This window comes from Hemibagrus wyckioides, linkage group LG03 (genome assembly GCF_019097595.1).
Source record: "Hemibagrus wyckioides isolate EC202008001 linkage group LG03, SWU_Hwy_1.0, whole genome shotgun sequence".
NCBI classification, from domain to species: domain Eukaryota; kingdom Metazoa; phylum Chordata; class Actinopteri; order Siluriformes; family Bagridae; genus Hemibagrus; species Hemibagrus wyckioides.
In genome coordinates this window covers 11,108,141-11,126,303 of record NC_080712.1, presented here as the reverse complement: position 1 = coordinate 11,126,303, position 18,163 = coordinate 11,108,141, and the positions used below count along the sequence as shown (strand labels likewise).

Here is an 18,163-nt window from a genome sequence, read left to right as displayed (position 1 = left end):
AGAGAAGAGACAAAGGGAGAGACAGAGAGAGAGAGAGAGACAGCAAGAAACAGAGACAGAGAGAGAAGGAGACAGACACAGAGAGAGACAGAGCAAGAGACAGAGAGAGACAGACAGACAGACACAGAGAGAGAGAGAGAGAGAGAGAGAGCACGAGAGAGCGCGAGACAAAGAGAGAGGGAGAGAGACAGAGAGACAGACAGAGCAAGAGACAGAGCGAGAGAGAGAGAGAGAGAGAGAGAGAGAGAGAGAGAGAGAGAGAATGAATATACATATAAATTTCACTAGGCCTGAGGGTTTTTCTTTAGTGATCAATAATCAAAATTTCACCCAATTAGAAAGAAATAGTACAATTAGTTCCTTTCCCCCTCAAAACATGAGCAAAAATCCTTGGGCATGCCGCTGCTAGCTAAAAGCCATGTCGCGTACAGCAAAAGACGTGCAATTTATTCTCATTAGTTAATTTCGGAACATTTCTAAACAACGGAAAAAAACCCATGTGGGCCTGCTCGGTTAACCGGGCGGCTTCAGAATCCATGGCAAATTACAAGCACGGACGCTCGCGCGGCTCTGACGCAACACCGAGCGTGAAACACGAGCACTACAGCTAATCAGAGCATAATACTGAGCTCCATGTGAGCTTCAGCAGGACTCGGTGTGAGCTTTGTGACCAAATGATGGAACTGAGGACTCCGAAATGCTACTCAGGGCCATTCATTAGATTTAGAAAATCAGCCGTTTCTACGGCAACAACACCAAATACGACAGGGAAACATTATAATACTGGATTATGTTTTAAACAAGGCGGCTGAATTCTACCAACTAAATTACACAACATTAGCATAATTATGATCGGCTCACTGGTTGAAGATTTTTATGGAGTATTTGATGGATATTAAAAAAAACAAAAAAACAAAAAAAACCGCAGTCCATTTTCATAACCAGCTTTAATGCTTTGGGGAAAAAAAATCAATTAATATGAAATAATGAATGCAAAATGTTAATGATTTTTTAAAACGGATTCAATTACAACTAGCTGTGAATATGATTTGGCAGTTTCCATTTTAGCGCGAGTTTTCTGAAGCTTATTTATTATTTCAGTCTTTATTTTTCCAGCCATTCGAGTCCTGCACACCAGCTGAAAGTCTTGTATCGGCTGTTTAGAGAGCAGTGAATAAATACACACTACATTGTGTAACAGCATTGGAATGGACAAAACATGGTGAACACACGATGTCCCTAACAATCTGTGCTGCCTCGAGCAATCGAAGCCGAGTTCTTGAACACGGGGTTCAGTCGGTTCACGTTAAGAGAGTCAGAACTTTGCAGATCTGTCCGTCTCGATAAGCTTGAAAACTGGAGTGCATCTTCTCTTCTCTTATATTTGTATGACTTGGTTGAGCGAGGATCTGGAGAGCAGAGACCTGCAGTGTGCAGCGTCGTAGCCTTGCTGAGGTTCCCATTATTCTGGTCTTTTCTGTGACCCGAGTTTGAATGTTTCTCCTCCTGACTGCATTGTGCAAACTGTCTTGTTGTTGAAATAAACAATTTTTGTTCTGTGATGAATTTCCACACAGTCTTCTATCAGGCACCGTTTCTTCGGTCCATAGCAGACTCCAGTATCAGAAAGTTGTGTAGAAGTTAGAAATCTTCCTCCAAAACACCTTCACCATCATTTATAACTATATTTACTACAGTCACAACTACTGCAACTAAAACCACTAGAGCTAATCAAAAAGTACTACAGTAACTGTGATAAAATAACAACTACTACAATCACTGTAGTACATACTGTCACCAACCATCACTACAACTTTAACCACAAGAACCAAATCCTACAATAATAACTACAACAACTACAATAACCACTCCCACTAAACATTCCAACTAAACCACTCCCACAACTACAGCCTCTATTACTATAACCACTCCCACAACTACAACCTCTACTACTATAACCACTCCCACAACTACAACCTCTATTACTATAACCACTCCCACAACTACAACCTCTACTACTATAACCACTCCCACAACTACAACCTCTACTACTATAACCACTCCCACTAAACATTCCAACTAAACCACTCCCACAACTACAGCCTCTATTACTATAACCACTCCTACAACTACAACCTCTATTACTATAACCACTCCCACAACTACAACCTCTATTACTATAACCACTCCCACAACTACAACCTCTATTACTATAACCACTCCCACAACTACAACCTCTACTACTATAACCACTCCCACTAAACATTCCAACTAAACCACTCCCACAACTACAGCCTCTATTACTATAACCACTCCCACAACTACAGCCTCTATTACTATAACCACTCCCACAACTACAACCTCTACTACTATAACCACTCCCACAACTACAACCTCTACTACTATAACCACTCCCACAACTACAACCTCTACTACTATAACCACTCCCACAACTACAACCTCTACTACTATAACCACTCCCACAACTACAACCTCTACTACTATAACCACTCCCACAACTACAACCTCTACTACTATAACCACTCCCACAACTACAACCTCTACTACTATAACCACTCCCACAACTACAACCTCTACTACTATAACCACTCCCACTAAACATTCCAACTAAACCACTCCCACAACTACAACCTCTACTACTATAACCACTCCCACAACTACAGCATCTACTACTATAACCACTCCCACAAACTACAGCCTCTATTACTATAACCACTCCCACAACTACAGCCTCTACTACTATAACCACTCCCACAACTACAGCCTCTACTACTATAACCACTCCCACAACTACAACCTCTATTACTATAACCACTCCCACAACTACAACCTCTACTACTATAACCACTCCCACTAAACATTCCAACTAAACCACTCCCACAACTACAACCTCTACTACTATAACCACTCCCACAACTACAGCATCTACTACTATAACCACTCCCACAAACTACAGCCTCTATTACTATAACCACTCCCACAACTACAGCCTCTATTACTATAACCACTCCCACAACTACAACCTCTACTACTATAACCACTCCCACAACTACAACCTCTACTACTATAACCACTCCCACTAAACATTCCAACTAAACCACTCCCACAACTACAACCTCTATTACTATAACCACTCCCACAACTACAACCTCTACTACTATAACCACTCCCACAACTACAACCTCTACTACTATAACCACTCCCACTAAACATTCCAACTAAACCACTCCCACAACTACAACCTCTACTACTATAACCACTCCCACAACTACAGCCTCTACTACTATAACCACTCCCACAAACTACAGCCTCTATTACTATAACCACTCCCACAACTACAACCTCTACTACTATAACCACTCCCACAACTACAACCTCTACTACTATAACCACTCCCACTAAACATTCCAACTAAACCACTCCCACAACTACCTCTACTACTATAACCACTCCCACAACTACAGCCTCTACTATAACCACTCCCACAACTACAACCTCTACTACTATAACCACTCCCACAACTACAACCTCTACTACTATAACCACTCCCACAAACTACAGCCTCTATTACTATAACCACTCCCACAACTACAACCTCTACTACTATAACCACTCCCACAACTACAACCTCTACTACTATAACCACTCCTACAACTACAACCTCTATTACTATAACCACTCCCACAACTACAACCTCTATTACTATAACCACTCCTACAACAATTACAACTTCTATTACTATAACCACTCCCACAACAACTACATCTACTACTATAACCACTCCCACAACAACTACATCTACTACTATAACCACTCCCACAACAACTACATCTACTACTACTATAACCACTCCCACAACAACTACATCTACTACTACTATAACCACTCCCACAACAACTACATCTACTACTACTATAACCACTCCCACAACAACTACATCTACTACTACTATAACCACTCCCACAACAACTACAACTTCTACTACTATAACCACTCCCACAACATATACTACTATAACCACTCCCACAACAACTAAACAATTTCTCCTGCAATAACTCCTCCCTCAAAAACAACTACAGTAACCACTCCTACAGCCATGCTATGTTACAGCCAACACTATTATATTATCTTCCATTTTATCAGAAATGATTTTGAATTCTTTCAAATGAGAATTGTTTGGATTATTATTTCTCTGTGTGGAAAAGCTAGTGCAGTCTACCCGAATCCTACAACAAGAACTACAACAACAAAAGCAAATATAACAATAGCTACTACAACACTACTCCATAAACAATAACACAACACTAGAAAGAGAGGGCATTACTGTCTCAGTTTTGTGTGTGGCAAAAACATGTATTGTTATTTCTGTTGTAGTATTCACTTGAAATGAATGCCAGCATCCCTTTTCTATCCTGCACACTGCACATCTGGACACATGTTTGAGTGGGACACCTGTAGGGTTAATCCTGCAGCATTTTCTTTAGTTAAAGGTGAGAAGTCTAAGCTCCTCTCTGCTGTCAGTGGTACAGACCAGGAGCCTGGCAGAGTGACACGTCAGTGATGTCCATGATGTAGACACACAGTGGCTTGCATCGCACGGTTTAGCCTCAGTCCAGAGTGAAGGTGATGTAGCGAGCTGATCTCACTGACAGAATATCTAACAGGAGAATGCTAAATATTTATTTGCATGGCCTTGCTGGAATGTGGATTCTGTATTTATAAATGGATTTATTCCATGCACAAACATGTGCACACACACACCTGAAGAATACACAATTCCATTACTGTATCACTATACAGACTCGAAGATGAGCATCTCTCTCTCTCTCACACACACCTGTAGAACTGTATCACTATACAGACTCGAAGATGAGCATCTCTCTCTCTCTCTCTCTCTCTCTCTCTCTCTCTCTCACACACACCTGTAGAACTGTATCACTATACAGACTCGAAGATGAGCATCTCTCTCTCTCTCTCTCTCTCTCTCTCTCACACACACCTGTAGAACTGTATCACTATACAGACTCGAAGATGAGCATCTCTCTCTCTCTCTCTCTCTCTCTCTCTCTCTCTCTCTCTCTCTCTCTCTCTCACACACACACACACACACACACCTGAAGAATACACAATTCCATTACTGTATCACTATACAGACTCGAAGATGAGCATCTCTCTCTCTCTCACACACACACCTGTAGAACTGTATCACTATATAGACTCGAGGATGAGCATCTCTCTCTCTCTCTCTCTCTCTCTCTCACACACACACCTGAAGAATACACAATTCCATCACTATATCACTATACAGACTCGAAGATGAGCACCTCTCTCTCTCTCTCTCTCTCTTTCTCTCTCTCTCACACACACCTGTAGAACTGGATCACTATACAGACTCGAAGATGAGCATCTCTCTCTCTCTCTCTCTCTTTCTCTCTCACACACACACCTGTAGAACTGGATCACTATACAGACTTGAAGATGAGCATCTCTCTCTCTCTCTCTCTCTCTCTCTCTCTCACACACACAGAACTGTATCACTATACAGACTCGAAGATGAGCATCTCTCTCTCTCTCTCTCTCTCTCTCTCTCACACACACACACACACACAGAACTGTATCACTATACAGACTCGAAGATGAGCATCTCTCTCTCTCTCTCTCTCTCTCTCACACACACAGAACTGTATCACTATACAGACTTGAAGATGAGCATCTCTCTCTCTCTCTCTCTCTCTCTCTCTCTCTCTCTCACACACACACACACACAGAACTGTATCACTATACAGACTCGAAGATGAGCATCTCTCTCTCTCTCTCTCTCTCACACACACACACACACACAGAACTGTATCACTATACAGACTCGAAGATGAGCATCTCTCTCTCTCTCTCTCTCTCTCACACACACACACACACAGAACTGTATCACTATATAGACTTGATGAGCATCTCTCTCTCTCTCTCTCTCACACACACACACAGAACTGTATCACTATATAGACTTGATGAGCATCTCTCTCTCTCTCTCTCACACACACACACAGAACTGTATCACTATACAGACTTGAAGATGAGCATCTCTCTCTCTCTCTCTCACACACACAGAACTGTATCACTATACAGACTTGAAGATGAGCATCTCTCTCTCTCTCTCTCTCTCTCTCTCTCTCTCACACACACACAGAACTGTATCACTATACAGACTTGAAGATGAGCATCTCTCTCTCTCTCTCTCACACACACACAGAACTGTATCACTATACAGACTTGAAGATGAGCATCTCTCTCTCTCTCTCTCTCTCTCTCTCTCTCTCTCACACACACACACACACACACACAGAACTGTATCACTATACAGACTTGAAGATGAGCATCTCTCTCTCTCTCTCTCTCTCTCTCACACACACACAGAACTGTATCACTATACAGACTCGAAGATGAGCATCTCTCTCTCTCTCTCTCTCTCTCTCTCTCTCTCTCTCACACACACAGAACTGTATCACTATACAGACTCGAAGATGAGCATCTCTCTCTCTCTCTCTCACACACACACAGAACTGTATCACTATACAGACTTGAAGATGAGCATCTCTCTCTCTCTCTCTCTCTCTCACACACACACGTAGAACTCTATCACTATACAGACTCGAAGGCAGCATTTCTCTCACTTTCTCTCTCTCTCTCACACACGTGAAGAATACACAATTCCATCACTGTATCACTATACAGACACGAAGATGAGCATTTCTCTCACTCTTACAGACACACACAATCTCACACGCCCACAGACATCTGAAGAATACACATTTCCATCACTGTACATACATCTCTCTCTCTCTCACCCCTGAAGAGTACACATTTCCATCACTGTACAGACTTGAAGACGAGCATCTCTCTCTCTCTCTCTCTCACCCCTGAAGAGTACACATTTCCATCACTGTACAGACTTGAAGACGAGCATCTCTCTCTCTCTCTCTCTCACACACACACCTGAAGAGTACATATTTCCATCACTGTACAGACTTGAAGATGAGCATCTCTCTCTCTCTCTCTCTCACACACACACACACCTGAAGAGTACACATTTCCATCACTGTATTACTATGCAGACTCAAAGACAAGCATTTCTCTCTCTCTGACACACACACCTGAATAGTACACATTTCCATCACTTTACAGACTCTAAGATGAGAATCTCTCTCTCTCTCGCTCACTCTCTATCTGTCTCTCTCTCTCTCATGCACACATACACCTGAAGAGTACACATTTCCATCACTGTATCTCTATACAGACCCAAAGACTAGAACTTCTCTCTTTTACACACAACCTCACACACACCCACAGGCATCTGAAGAGTACACATGTCCATCACTGTACATACTTGAAGACGAGCATCTCTCTCTCTCTCTTTTTCTGTCTCTCTCTCTCATGTACACACACACCTGAAGAGTACACATTTCCATCACTGTACAGACTCAGAGACTAGTGTTTTGGAGGAAACTCTCAGTTCCCCAATTTTCTTTTTCCATGAAGAGGATTCCCACTTTCTTAAAAAAGTAATCAAAAAAGCTCCTTGACAACCCCTGAGAATAATTTACAAGATGGAATACTTTTGTAAGCATGATATTGTTGCCATTTAATAATAATTTTCCGTTTCATGCTGATACTTTACAGGCTGCCATCACTCGCCGGTGCCAATAAAAACAGAGAGAGAGGTGGGGGGAAAAAAAAAATCCACAAATATAACAGTTGAAGCTACCTTCATGCTCACAGTTCATTCAGCAGGGTGTATTTCTGATTAATTACATCTGCAGTGCTGCTTGAGTCTCAGACTCCAAACCATAACTCCTCTGAGAAATCAGCCGCGACGCCAAAAATATCCACATGAAAAACACGCACAGTGGTACGTCCACCGAGGAATAAAGAGCATATGCTCTCCATCATCACTTCTCTGTTTAAATGCTTTAATAACAAAGGTCAAACATCACGTGTCTTTCTCACCCCGGTAAACACCTGCACATCCAAACACATCCAGTGTTTTATTAATAACAGGCTGAAGGCACACCGGCCCATGTGGAAGCACGACAGCAGCACAGAAAAATCTTTAAATATCTACTAAGGGCGTTCTCAGTCTTAGCCCAGACACTCAGGTCTGACCCTGGATCGATCTGTTTGAGGGTTTCATTTGTATTCACACAAATTCTTTACAGGCTACAGCTCCATCAGACCATTTTTATTCTACTTGCTGTGGAGGGTTTTTTTTTTTTTTTAATTAAATTAAATCATATTACAATTTAATTCCAAATTTAATTGATCACAAACATCCATCCACAATATGAAATGCTTTACACAAACATCATATGAATGAATGTTGATTTAATTGATGTAACTACTGAGCAGCCTTTCGCGTGAAGCTGCACCGCTTTTGAAGGAATAACGCTGCATTAGACTCGGACGAGAAGTCCGAACTTATTAATAGGAATTATGACATTTCCAATATCTGCGCAGTCAAGGAACAAAATACGGGCACTTCTATGTCCTTTCATTTGTTAGTAAAAACCTCACCAGTGATGCGTGTTGTGTATTTTCCTCCTCAAAGTCAAAGTGCTGACTGATCTTAAACAAATACTTAAATATATTTATCAGCATTTATACAAGGGATGAAGTTTTGTTTTGCTTACCACAGCCATGTTGATTTACACTGATCAGGCATAACATTATGTGCTCTGACAGGTGACGTGAATAACACTGATGATCTCCTCATCATGGCACCTGTTAGTGGGTGGGATATATTAGGTAGCAAGTGAACATTTTGTCCTCAAAGTTGATGTGTTAGAAGCAGGAAAAATGGACAAGTGTAAGGATTTGAGCGAGTTTGACAAGGGACAAATTGTGATGGCTAGACGACTGGATCAGAGCATCTCCAAAACTGCAGCTCTTGTGGGGTGTTCCCGGTCTGCAGTGGTCAGAATCTATCAAAAGCGGTCCAAGGAAGGAACAGTGGTGAACCGGTGACAGGGTCATGGGCGGCCAAGGCTCACTGATGGATGTGGGGAGTGATGGCTGGCCCGGATCGGATCCAACAGACAAGCTACTGTTGCTCAAATTGCTGAAGTTAATGCTGGTTCTATTAGAAAGGTGTCAGAATACACAGTGCATGACGGCTGTTTTGGAAGCAAAAGAGGGACCAACACAATATTAGGCAGGTCATAATATTATGCCTGGTCAGTGTATCATCACTAGTTGAGGAGAACCTCCAGAGTTCCTGAGCAGGAATTCCATTGTGATTTTTTCCCTCCAATTTATCCTGGTCAAAGTTACAATCGAGTCAAATGCAGCATAAATCACTGTGGTGTGATGGAACCTGACACACATGGAGCAGACTATTTCACCACCTTCACTCTGGTCTGAGGCTAAACCGTGCGATACATGGCACTGTGTGTGTGTGTGTGTGTCTGTGATGGACACCACTATCACCACAGCACAGTCCTTAAGCATTTAATCCTCTGTCTTGAAGACTATCATGTTGTGGTAAACTAACAGACACTGGAGACTCCTTACAGAATACTGTTTACGTTACATGGACTGTCCACTGTATGGTTCCATGTGTACTATAGAGACAACAGAAGTGTATTAAAAGAAATCTCACAGCTGTTCATATATAAAAAAAGAATGCACATATATAAATCATTTCGGTTTCTGATTTGGCCTCTAGAATGTCTGCAAACATGTCTAAAATAAATACTGCTATGCTGTCTGCACTGTACTTGAAGAGCTTTATGCTTCCTGTCACCTGCAAGTCTTCACGGCTGAGAAAAACAAGGCTGTTATTTAGGCCATTCCCAGCTCTATTTAAATGAAAGGTATAGAACATACTGAGAAATATGCCTTCATTTTATTTCCAATTCGAGCCTTGTCCCAAATTCCTCACGCTGTCTTTGTCTATTCAGCTGCACAATGAGCCGTTTCTGTCTTCTCCCTGCTCCTGGATTGGAGAGTAACTCTATCAGGCAGTGATCTCCAGACTCTTTCATCAGGTTATCACATTAGTCCATTAAATACAGACTGCGATTTTTCTTCCTACAGAACCCGACAATGATTATGTGAAAAACTGGAGTGCACTTTTGAGACTAGAAAAGGAGCAGACTATGGATAAAAAAATCCCCAAAACGAAGCGAATTCAAGTGAAGTAGAAAACTGATGTTAATTTCTTTAAGAAAATCAAGTGAAACGTCACCTTTTAAAAGATGTCTTTTAATCAAGAAACTTTAATTCCAGTAGAAAAATGTGACAAGTAGAAGCCTAATGCATGGTGATAACAGATGAAGGCTTCACATCTGAACACTTTCTATCACCAAAGCTCAATCAGCCTTCCGGTGTTATTTAGGAAAAGCCCTTTAAAAAATCCTTTCGCGTCCGCCTAGCAAACAAAACCACCGTAGAGCTGAACCTTCAAAACAATGAGGTTCTTTTCTGGTGCTTATGATAATCGCCACCTATCTGATTCCCTCTCGTCTAATCAGTGAGCTGTATTGTTTGCAGAGATTTTCATAAAACTCAGCATGGCAGGAATTCAGACTCCCTTCAACGCTTGCATGCTGTGCAAGCATGCATGCCAAAACTGCAGGGAAAACTTTCCACCATGCATCCTGTGCCCACTCACTGCATGACCTGATGGCTTTAAAGAGGAAGCCCGTGCAAAATGTAACAGAAACATGGTTGGATTATCACTTATTTGGATCATTTCTAAGTTTACACCAAAGGAAAGTTTTATTACTAGTGTAGGCTACAAAAAAAAAGCTAGGAGGTTGTTCTTGGACATGAGTCAAGAACTATGATGTCTGCTAGACAGGAGAGGTTTATTTCATTCCCATGCTGTCAAAACGCATCTGTGTGCTGGTCTAATAAACACTCACAGACACTAGGTTAAAAGCATTGAAAAGCACCAAAAACAAATGTATGCTTTTAGATTCAATTTCTGAATAAAATGATTCATTTCACTCATTTGTCTTAATAGATATAGCAAACGGCTGTGGCTTAAACTCCTCAAGGCTGCTTTTGTTTCTGTCGAGTTTATCTTGTTTTCCTAAACACAGGAAGTACACACAGAACCCTTAAAATTGCCATTTTTTCCCCCTAGTTTCTTCCAAGTTTGGCAGTAGGGTCCGTACTTCACTGTTCTAGCTAGCTCTGTCTTATCCACTGTACAGGGTCATATGATGCCAACCTCTACATCTTTCTAAACTGCTGCTCATGCTGTGTAACAAACTCCTAGGACGTGCTATCTACACTCTTCCACATACATGAGCTCACAGGGCCACTGTGAGAGGCTCGGGTAACTGGGATTGGTCAGGAAGAGAGTTCGCCTTCTCACATCTCTGGACAGCTTTGAAGCATATCAGGATTCAAACTTGCTGTCTCCATTAAACACCTTCCTGTTGTTTCACTCTGTAGACAAGTACATTCAGCTGCTCCCTGTTCGGGGTCGCCACAGCGGATCATTTGGTCCGCATGCCTTTGATTTGGCACAGTTTTACGCCGGATACCCTTCCCGATACAACCCTCCCATTTTATCCAGGCTTAGGACCGGCACCGAGAGTTAACTCTTCAGTGGCTGGGTTAGCGCCCTGCCTGGGAATCAAACCCTGGCCACACTGAATCCAGTGGACCACCAGGAGGCTCACACTCAGGAGCCGAATAAAATGAAAAAAATATATTAACCATCAACCAAAACTGAGAAAGGAAGATCCAACTATAGTACGGGACAAACATTTTAACATTTCACACTGCCTGTGACCTGGCTTTCATTCACTAAAGCCCGGAGCTTAATTTCTATTCGTTCTCAATAAGAATAAGAAAAAAATGTCGTGCAAAATGTTGATACAATACTGTCAGATTATTCCAAACATGCGTGTTGGAATAAAACATAACACGATGAAAGCCACTTTCTGTCGGTGGGATTAAAGCGTCACCAGTTATAACATTTTCATTTAAAAAGACCTGAGAGTTATAACACAGCATGAGTTATAGAAAAGCCAAAGACTTTCTGCCTTGAAGTTTGGCTAAGGGCACAAACACGCAGAGCTTTATAAAGTCAGCACAAAGAATTAATGGTTGTTCGTGTCGAGCCCTTCAACTGATAAACAAAAAACAAAAAAACATTTCTTTATACAGCAGAAGATGGAGGGGTTTCTTGGTGGAGATTGTCATCTTTACTGCTCTTCTTAATGTTTAATTGATTGCAGCAGTGTTTATTCAATTAGTTTTTCTCCACTTTTTTCCTTGACAAATGATCTGAGGTTCAGACGCAGCCTCTCGCTTATAGCTTACATAAATAATTCAGTTTTTTAGCTGCAGTCACTTCCATTTTAAAGGCGTCTTCAATGGATCAAAGTTTTAATCGTTCGGGTTTATCTGCAGACCACAGCATGTCTTTCCTCAGCAGTATTAGCAAAAAATAAAAAGCTGAAACAGGAAGCGACTTGACGAGGACTAATTGCATTACTTAGCCAAAGGAACAGCCTGCTTTCACATATGCTATGTTCGAGTGTGTCAGAGTGAACCCCAAAACACTGTTTTAAGGTGGACACTCACATGGACTCAGGTACAGAAGAAAGTGCTATTTATATAAAAAATAAAAATTGTTAAAAATCCCTCAGAAGGGAGACGAAACAGAGTGTGAGGCTTGAGTTACACAGGGTTCACTAGTCTTGAGTAAACATTTACTTCAGCTTTGTGCGTCTTGTTGACTTTAGCCCATAATTCCATGACTAATGTTCTTGCAGAGACTTGGGCTGATGGACTGCCCGGATTCGCTAAAGCTACAACAGACAGCAGAACAAGAAGTGGACTTGAGAAAAATCAATAATTGGACCATTTTTGGAAGCACTAAAAACTCCAGGCTTAAAAAGAGCATACCCGATGGGCAAAAGATCAGGAGATGAGCAGATGGTCACTGTAAAGGCTGTTTTTTTTTTTTTGTTGTTGTTTTTCCCCACAAGCCACAGCAACACATAGATCCAGGGCCAGAGATCGGCTCATGAAAGTCTCATGCAAATGAATATTTACAATAGAACTTCTACAAAATCGACTTGCTAGATTCCCTGCTCAATCAGACAGGTCAGCTAGAGGACGTAGCTCAATAAGTATTCGAGCTGACCGTGTGAAATGTATTCTATAACATCCGAGAGCACCAGATTTCCTCAGGACAATAAATTACTGCGTCTTGACAAATGGCAGAAAATGCTGTCCATGTCGAAAGTCCTTTAGCACAGCCGTTTCATATCTGTTAGTACGCTCATGCTTATGTAAGGAATGTACTAAGGATCTGGGGGATTCCACTCTCTGACTCCACTTCCTGCATATCAGCAGTAAGTCAGGGAGTCCTGGGAGTGCTCCACAGCTTCACATGTTAAAACACAGCCTGACATAAATAGACCGTGTGTCCTGCCTGCCAAGTAGCGACCTTCTGGGACTCGGTACATTGCTGTTGAGGAGACAGCATTGTGCGCCAGTGTTACAAGAGATAAGCACCTGAATCCTCCTGCTGTTCATTTTCCCACCACTTCAGCCTTTTTAAAATCACCGTGCTCTTCATCATTGTGTTCAGCAGCAATACAATACGCATACACATTTAACACATTTCTCAACTCGTCATAAATTAGACCCGAACCTGGTAAAATCTGAATATTCTGAAAATATCGTTCAGAAGAATTTAAAGCAGAAGTGACACATAAAACTGGAAGCATAGTCACAAGATCTCAACCCAGACCTTGAACACACATAGAAGATACTGGAAATCTCAGGCTAGCTTTGGTGAGCCGGTGTGCACTGTAGCCTCAGACTACTATTAGTGACTGGCGATAGTGGAATTCATGGTCAATCCAGTTTAACACTGATTATAAACTACTACTACACTGAATGGTCTTTTATGATCTGCAATGCCATGCTACTTGGATCAAAAAGTGAAGGCTATTTGTTGGTACCTTGAATAATAAAGGCTAAAACAGTGGTCAGAGCTTTCTCTTACAAAGCCCTGCAGTTATAGAAAAGCCTTCCAATTAGTGTCTGGTTCTCAGTGCTAAATCGGAGCTGAGAAAAATATTTGTTTAGTCAGGCCTTTTGTGAATAGATTTTTTTTGGTACAGAAGCAGATCTAAAAGGCTCAAAGGCATTGATTATTTGGTGAACAGGGATTTTTGGATACAGTCTCCTCCCACTTTCATGTATTCACTCAGGTTTGTTGACAGTGAAGTGGCTGGACACTATGTCCCAGGGCAGCTTTAATGGCCGTCATAGTCTTGTGGGAGTCCCTGCTTGCATTGTGCACACATTGTCCTTAACCATTACGCAACCTAAAGATAGCACACCTAATAATTGCGGTTTATCTCTTTGGACCACAGGTTGAAATAATGGTTAGGATTACAAACTGCTATCATTTCTTTTGGCCTGCAAAAGGGGAGACATTCCACCACAATTGAGAGATCATCTTTAGACAGAATGGTGTTTGTACAATGTGTGCCAGAGCAAACTGAAGCTGTTCCGGCAGCTTGCATTGGCTCAGCACTTTGCTAACACACTTTGTTGTGTTCGTCCCTGTAATTTGTCCATCTGTGTATTAACTACACCTTGAAAATGTGTAATAAAAGTGAAAACGATTAGATTCTAGCAAAATGTACATTACAAATAACGTCTAAGATGACGGACCCAAAAGCAAGCGAGCCTGAGTGCCAGTACAGGGTTAATATCCTCACCAAGTGGAGGCTAAAAGAGCATTAAAAACATTAACCTTTCAGTCGCTGCCCATTTTCTTTTATTAAAGCAGGTTTCCAACCAAGGCCACTTTTATTTTTAGAATGGATGTCTAAGTTTAACTTGATTACCAAATTACGATCATTATTAGCCGTTGTTAATTCCCAGCCAGTACGTAGCCCTCATATAGAAGGATATCTAGTATTCTGGCACAGTACAATACACACAATTTCCCCCTGACAACCTGTCAAACCTTCTGAACTGCTGCTAATGCAATACTGCAGGACAGCTGTGTGTGGTTGGAGAACAGCTCTTACTGCCCCGTTCGGTCCTAACAGACTGCAACCAGGGGCCAGCCTACATTTTGCACAGCGAGCCTTTCTACCAACCTCCATCACTTTTTCCATTAGACTCAATTAGAGAGACATTTTATGTCCCTGATTTTCATAGTAATGGAACAGATTAAATAAGCTCTAGGTATTGGACACCTTACCTAACTGTCTGAATCCATCATGTCTTCTTCTATTAACAAAAATAACAAATAAAAAGGCCAGCTGCATTAAAATACTACGTGTCTGTTCTATGGTGGTTTTCATTTAACCACTCTAATGTGCCGAATAAAACAGACAGGCTGCTACTCAAAAGAAATCTTTGTCTTACCATAATGTAAGCTTTAGATAGCCTTATTAGAAACAGATACAGCTTTCATGAAAATAAAAAAAATGATGTTTAAAATTTGAACAGACTGAATCTGGCAGAAGAAAACACTGGCAGAGCAAAATGAAAAGCTGTGAATAGACCTGCTGTTCCATCCTCCAAAACCTTTCCAGCCACACTGCGCTATTTCCAAGAAACATGCAGATGAAGCAGAGATGGAGAAAGACAATAACGGTGATTAGACTGAAAAAATATGCTGCTTTTCTCTCCCACCAGGGTGCCACATAATCATCTCCTGGTCTAATGATGTGGCTTCAGCTAATCGTAGAGCGGAGTGGGTGTGGTGTGCATCAGACACACAGCACTTTGCACGAAAGGCAGGATCACTTCTCAGTGCTGCATGGTGACAGTGAGGAACGAGAGAAGTGCGTCCTGGAGGATGCTTAAATTACTCTGCTTGCATTCCATGTCTTTCAGTACTTAAGTACTGAATAATAACACAAACACAAGAGATAGAAAAACAGAGACAGTCATAATGCAGTAGGCTTAGTGGTTAGCATGGCTGCCTGGTACATCCGGGCTTGGGGGTTTGTGTGTGTCTCAGCCCTGTGTGTGCATGTTCTTCCTGTGCCTAGGTGGTTTCATCTGACTTCCTCCAAAGACACGCGTGTGGGCTCACTGGCATCTCTGCATTGTTTGTACTGTGTGTGTGTGTGTGTGTGTGTGTGTGACTGTGCCCTATGATGGTTTGGCACCCGGTCCAGGGTGTCCCAATGTCCTCCAGGTTCCCTGCGACCCTGTGTAGGATAAGCTGTACAGGAAATGAATGGATGGAAAAACTAAGCAAACTAATTTTATTTCTAGGGCCTACGATTATTTCTGTAACATGACCACAACGAACAAAACATTTAGGGGCATGCTCTTACAAGAAAACAATCTATGATCAACAGTGTGGTGGTGTGACGGAGTGCGTCCTATTGAAGTTGCTTAATTTCTGATAACGGCATGTCCCAGAGTGTTTCATTCCTCTTCATACCTCAGCAACTTGCCTGTTATTATAACTCTTCATTTATTATTACTATAGACCAACCAGGCATAACATTATGACCACCTACCTAATATTGTGTTTGTCCCCCACAGAAACACTGTGTATTCTGACACCTTTCTATCAGAACCAGCATTAAAGTTTTCAGCAATTTGAGCAACAGTAGCTCGTCTGTTGGATCGGATCACACAGGCCAGCCTTTGCTCCCCACGTGCATCAATGAGCATTGACCGCCCATGATTCTTTCGCCGGTTCACCACTGTTCCCTCCTTGGACCACTTTTGATAGATACTGACCACTGCAGACCGGGAACACCCCACAAGAGCTGCAGTTTTGGAGATGCTCTGATCCAGTGGTCTAGCCATCACAATTCGTCCCTTGTCAAACTCACTCAAATCCTTACACTTGTCCATTTTTCCTGCTTCTAACACATCAACTTTGAGGACAAAATGTTCACTTGCTACCTAATATATCCCACGATGAGGAGATAAGTCTTATTCACTCCACCTGTCACTGCTCATAATGTTATGCCTGATCGGTGTATAAACAAGACACCATAGCTACTTTTATTTTCAAAGACGGTCTACAAGACGAGTTAGTTCCTGTTACTGCAGTCAGCAATGTACTCAGTCTTTCCCTCTCCACCAGGCTCTCTCTGTTCTCTCGAAGTCAGTAAGACAGAAAACCCTAGCAGCTTGTCACATCACAGAGTAAATCTTTCGCCATGAAAACTCACTGACTGACACTTCAGACTCTTTCCGTAAATATTAACCAGAAAACTTTACCATATCAGCAAATACTGTGTTACATAACATGCTTTGATAATCTGCTCATTATTAGCATTAGATTATGTGAAGCATCTGCCATACACATCCCTGCGAATTATCCGTCGCTATGGAAACTACACCGCATTACAACAAGCACGTTAATATAAACCTGAGTTTGGAATTACAGCCATGTTCAGTGTGTACACAAGCACGGGGGATTGTTTAGAGTATTGCAGCTGATGACATTTTGACTACGTCTGTCAAAATGCATTTACTTCATATGCTGGCACAAAGTTTTCACGGAAACTGGGAGAGACGCATCGATTTAGCGACTCGAGGTAGAATGATTCGTATTAGAAGAAATTTAAGATCTGCTCTCTGGTGGCTGAATCTCAAATAGTGTTCCTTGAGGCAAATCAGACGGCAGAATCAATGCTACAGCTTCATTATTTTATATCATTTGCAGCAAGTCTACACAGTGACCTGGGCTCCGGCATTAACTGTGGGAGTTATTCCAGATGTTTTTTTTTTAAGGATCGCACACAAAATTGTGTAATTCAAGCTTCAAAACATAAAAGGCCATCTATGACAAGCTTACAAAAGTCCAAGGTTTCACAATTTTTAATGAATAAAAAAGTCAGCCCAAGAAAATGCTAATGAAAAAGCCCTAACGGTGATGTACAAGTCATTAAGAAGTAAAAAAAAAATTACACAAAACCCAGAAAAACACAATATTTTTTTTTTTTTTTACGTAAGGCAAGCTGACAAGTTATTTTCCATTCAGGTTTTTTTTTCTACTTACATTTTACGAAATTTTCCAAACGGAGCAGAATGGAAAACCCCAAACACTGTGTGCATTGATCTGAGATTCAAGTTTCAAAAGTCTTATTTTTCCCCCCACAACCCTTTAACACAGCTTCAG

General features: G+C 41.5%; 1 protein-coding gene across 2 annotated transcripts in view; it reads right to left on the bottom strand.

Moving 5' to 3' along the window:
• Positions 1-18,163, bottom strand: part of galnt2 (UDP-N-acetyl-alpha-D-galactosamine:polypeptide N-acetylgalactosaminyltransferase 2) — a 115,115-nt gene that overhangs the window by 22,588 nt on the left and 74,364 nt on the right. The gene's annotated exons all lie outside the window — the stretch shown is intronic.